The 5292-nt window shown below is 46.1% G+C and overlaps 1 long non-coding RNA gene across 1 annotated transcript in view; it reads right to left on the bottom strand.

The window, feature by feature from the left end:
* Positions 1-3551, bottom strand: part of LOC147026849 (uncharacterized) — a 9337-nt gene extending 5786 nt beyond the window's left edge. The window contains exon 1 of the long non-coding RNA XR_015058526.1: positions 3317-3551. This is a non-coding gene — a long non-coding RNA (uncharacterized LOC147026849). The remainder of the gene's footprint in view (positions 1-3316) is intronic.
* Between the last annotated feature and the right edge of the window lie 1741 nt (positions 3552-5292).

Below are 5292 nucleotides of genomic sequence, written 5' to 3'. Positions count from 1 at the left end.
CTCGCCGCTGATGTTAATCCATGGGGGAGCTCACCCTCATTTTCTGAGCATGAACTTTGCCGGCAAACGGAGTCGCAAGATGGCGGCGCAGCCGCGCTTCAGCGCGGCACGAGGCGTGAGCGGGCGGCTATTTATAGCGCAACGAATGGCACAACACGAGGCGAGCGCTCCCAACAACCGTTTCAAACCACGTGGGCATGGCAGGCGAGGCAGGCGGACATCGGCGGGCTTCGGAAACAATTGGAGGAAGAATGGAAAAAAAGTTCGAAGAGCAAAAACGGAAACACAATTTGGAAGTAGAGCAACTAAAGAAAGAGGTAAGATCAGGCAATCAGGACAAAGAAAGCCTGGAAAGAACAATAGAAAGAAATAAGAGATGGCAGGGAAAACTAGAAGAGAAGGTAAAAAGAGAACAGAAATATCAGGAACAACAAAGGGAAAAAGCAAAGTTTAGCAAAACAAAGGGAAAAAGCAAAACAAGGAAAGGGATGAACAGAGAGAGGAAAAATGGGAAAAAGTTGATGAGATACTGGAGCACAAAGCCAAAGAGAGGGGATTACAAGACGAGCTGAGTTCGTTGGAAGAGGAAAGAACGGAGACAGAGAATGAAACGTTAAGGAAGCACACTGAGCAGATCGAACAGCTGGAAGCGAAGGTCAGATTAAAGAATGAGGAACAAGGAAGAGTAATGAAGGAAGAACGAATGAGACAGAAGAAGGAAATCGACCAATGGAAGGAAACCACGAGATTGCAGAATGAGGAACAAGAAAGAGTACTGAAAGAACAAAGATTGAGACAGGCGAAGGAAGTCAGTCAACTGAAGGAACAAGAGAGACAGTGGAATCGAAAACAAAAAGAGTACGAATTTGAAACTGAACGACAAAAGGGAAAAAAATAGGTTGCAGTAGGAGGAGAGAGTGAAGGAGCAAGGAATGAAGGAGACAACGAGATTGGAGAGGGAAGAACGAGAGGAACAGTGGGATAGGAAACGAAGGCCAAACCGCGTCTCACCAGCCCGAAAAAAGGACGAGCAGAGCTCCAAGCTCGCGTTCGAGTTGGGTCGAGTCCGAGTTGATCGGTCGGTCTGGAGACGTCGGGGAGTCGGGAGGAAGCCGGAAGCCAAGGAGCTGCGTGGAAGTCTGGGCTCGTGGCGGAGTCGGGAGCTTGGAGCTGGCAGTCGGTGGAGAGTCCGGGCGTCGCCAAGGAGACGCGAGCTGGAGGCGCGGCCTTCCCTGCTGTGTCGCGTGGAACCGCGCGTTCGTGTGGAGAGAGCCGGAGAGAGCTCGCCAGCCAGCGACAGGCGGTCCGAGGTGATCGGGCTTCGGCGCAGTTCGAGCATCACTGAGGGACGGACGGGTTCTTACAGAGCATCAACTCTAAGAGAGCAAAGACCCGTTCGTTCCTCTCAAACGAGTTGCCGACTGAGACCGAATCACCGGCCGCTTGGCAAGGCCCGAGCTCGACCGCGGCTACGCTAGCTGCCGTGGGGAAGGAGCATCGCGGGTCGCCCAAGCGCGTTCGTGTGGAGAGAGCCGGAGAGAGCTCGCCTGCCACACGGAAGGCCCGAGCTCGACCACGGCTACGCTCGCTGCTGTAGGGACGGGACGTCGCGGGTCGCCCAAGCCAGACACCACGAGGGTGCAGGTAACCTGCAACGGTCTCGTGGGACTCGTTCGGTCTGCCAAGTCCCACGCCATAAAGACCCAAGAGGTCCAGTCTGACCCCATTGCCTTTGATAAGGTCTTTTTTCCTGCTTTTCTTTCGAATGAATGTTTGTGGCGCCGAGTCCCGTAAGTAAAACTGTGTAAGTGACTGTACATTAATAATCACTTATAGACGGTTGTAGCGCTTTGTCTTGCCCACGTGCCGTGCCGCATCCATTGCTTGTTCTGTGTCCGTGCTTGTTGGTGTTTTTGAATGACTGCATGATTGTTCCTGCATACGGAGAGTAAATAAATGTGCTGGTTTCGATGTAAACCTGTTCGTTGCGTCCATTCCCCCATTGAAATGCCATCTTGTATTGTGGAATGTTAGTTGGCTTTTAAATGGCCGGGAAAGTGATCGGGTCCAACGGGACTACGCGATATTACCCCGCTCGGTTATCCTAAAAGGAAGCGGGCTGCTTAAGCAGCTCGTTTCCAAGCGGTCCCGTTGAGGTACAACCTCTCAGTAACCTACCTGCGCGAATAATGAGGTAAATCGAAGATTTGGCGATCGGACCCTGTAGCGCAGGTAGGGTACGGACAAGGTTGTGGTGGGATTGAAAACCCATCCGTGACTGGTTTCTGACGCCATTGGAGAAAGTCACGACTGGATTGTCTGTTCGGTGGGCGAACCGGCTGCTATTGGTGAAACACGGTCATTCGCACGCCGGGCGAGCGGGAATACTACAACTATATATATAATATATAATATATATATATATATATATATATATATATATATATATATATATATATATATATATATATATATATATACAGCCTGGTGTTGGCATAGTATTTAGGATAGCGGCTTGGGAGCCAAAAGGTCCTGAGTTCAAGCCCCGCTGGCCACTTGAGTTAATACACACCAGGAGGTTGACTCAGCCTGTCATTCTTCCGAAGTCGGCGAAGTGAGTACCAGTGAACTGGGCCCGGTGTATGCCCCGGTTCGAATTAGGTGTACCCTATCCCTGTGTCGTAAGAGGCGACCAGGGTTGCATCAGGAAGGGCATCCGGCATAAAACCTGTGCCAAATCATTATGCGGATCATAACGGATGATCCGCTGTGGTGACCCCTGTGATGTGTGTATAATATATATATATATATATATATATATATATATATATACATATAAAAATGTGAAATATAAATAAACGGGAAACTGGTATTTGGGAAAAGCACTAACAAATGTCCAACATATCATTTAATGGCGTATCCGAAGGTCAGGAATCGTGCAAAAGACAAGCACCAAGCCATAATCAACCATGATCATTGAATAGATAGTCTTATCAACTGGACGTTGACAAAACTGTGCTAACCACCGTGGGAAGCAAAGTTAAGCTAGCGTTTCAGCATTTTGCATGTCGTCAAACCAAGAGGTTACCATACTTTTTTTTTTAAAACCTTCATGAGTTGATAAAGACCTCTCTGTTTGAATTAGCTGTCTGCTGGTACAGATCGACAATGGTCTCGACAAAATCGAGGATTTTGGGAGAGTGGTTGAACACCAGGTTTGTTTTTTTCCACTGATTTGTGTTCGATTTCCACGGCTAGCATAGCAAGTAAGTTTTAAAACCTGTTGACAAAAATGTAATCACTGGATAAAACTCACCATATTGTGTCAGAACTCTTGACGTTTCTCCAGTTCCTACAACTGACACGAAGTTGTTTGATACACGCACACACGCACACACATATATACATATATCTTCTCTTCTTCTTCTTCTTCTTCTTTCGGCTGCTCCCGTTAGGGGTCGCCACAGCGGATCATCCGCATGATCCGCATAGTGATTTGGCACAAGTTTTACACCGGATGCCCTTCCTGACGCAACCCTGGTCGCCTCTTACAACACAGGGATATGGTACACCTATTTTAACCGGGGTATATGTATATATGTATATATGTATATACATATATACATATATATTTATTTATTGATATGTATATACACATCTGGCATTTCTTGCTAATAAATATTCATTGTTATTCTACAAACCTCTATTTGCATTCCACTTTTCTCATCATCACTTTTCATTAACTCACCTTCACCACCTGCTTCTCAATTCACATATCTCCATTTCGATCGAAATGTCTGTAAAACTTGACTCAATGGGTTTTCCCGAAACTATACTTTTCTTATCGACTGTCAACTTTACATTTTCAATTAATGTTCGTCTATGTTGATGATTGGAGGAAAAGATTTAAACCAGTGATGTGTTGGATTTTTTTTAATATATATTTTGGTAAATTTAGTGCTTTTTTTTTTGATTTTCCATTATTTTATCGTTTGACAACTAGCAATTGCACAGGTGTGTTTTCCAACGCCGGTCTCACTCGATCTCCATAAAAGTTTGCCCAGGCAATGCACCACGCCAAACCGATTGTTTTGCTTTTATTACAGGATTGAGGCTATTTTAAGAGTAAGGTGATGGATGGTATGAACTGACAGTGGGGCTGCGGCATAATAGTGGGACAAATGTGAAGGTCTCTTCATAATTCATGTCTCGCACTTAAAAATTCAGGTGGTCTCCCACTTCATAATTCAGATGGTCATGTGGTCTCCCACTTCATAATTCCAGAATGTGTGAATGGTAACCGAACGATCCAATTGCACACGTCATTAATTCGGCTGAGGCCGAGCAAAGAGAACTCGATACCGTTTATTACTGATACTGTACATGAAACACCCTGCAACTCGTGCCTACAGAAAACAGACATATTGGAATGCTTGCCACATTTTACATCCAGTCATCTTGCAACTTCGTAGGAAGCTATTACCATTGCACACATTTCCTGTTTAGTCAACTTGGTTGTGGGATGGATTTGAAGGCCATTCAATACAAGTGAATGAGTCTTTTAAAAGTGTACCTTGGTGTACAATACATGTTGATGAAGGAAATGAGGTACAGAGAGCACACTGCATAAGTGCAAGCACATCCACACAAGATGGTCCGAGCCCAAATTTTGAGCTGAACCATATCTAAGGTCCGAAATGAAAAAAAAACGAGAAAAGGCAGGAATTCCAAATCAATTTCCAGAAATTTTCCAGGAATTCCAGGGAAATGATTTACCCGAGCTTGGGCTCTATTTTTTTTCTTTGTATACCTTGTTGAGGCTCGTATGAGAGCTAACACACAGCAAGGAGGGCATGAGACAGGTGCGAGAGAGGGAAGGATAAAACAGTGGGGAACAGAGAGATTAGGAGACCTGTGGAAGGGAGCAGGATGGGGCGGGGAACATGGGGCATACAAGATGGACATTACATGGACTTTCAGGAAGGAAAGCAGGGAATTTGAAGGACGTGGGTTTGGGGTGGATTAATGGGGGTAGAAAAGATCGAGGATTTGGATGGGGGACGATAAGAGGTGGAGGTGAACAGCTGTTTTGAAGGCCTGGAGGGAAAAATGGGATTGAACAGAGTGAGGGAGTTTATTCCAATGGCGGGAAAAGGAGGAATGAAAGAGTGAAGCTGAGCAGCGATTCGTGATTTTGGTAGTTTTACCAGAAGGGGGTTGTTGGCGGACCTTGAGCGCCCTGCGGAAATATGGTGGGGAAAAATCTCAGACAGAGTTGGGGGGGAGGGGAGC

The sequence above is a fragment of the Eptatretus burgeri genome, chromosome 5 (assembly GCF_056783735.1).
Source record: "Eptatretus burgeri isolate ZD-2024b chromosome 5, Ebu_testis_v1, whole genome shotgun sequence".
NCBI lineage: Eukaryota > Metazoa > Chordata > Myxini > Myxiniformes > Myxinidae > Eptatretus > Eptatretus burgeri.
Note: the sequence above shows the minus strand (reverse complement) of the source record. Positions and strands in the feature narration are given on the sequence as shown.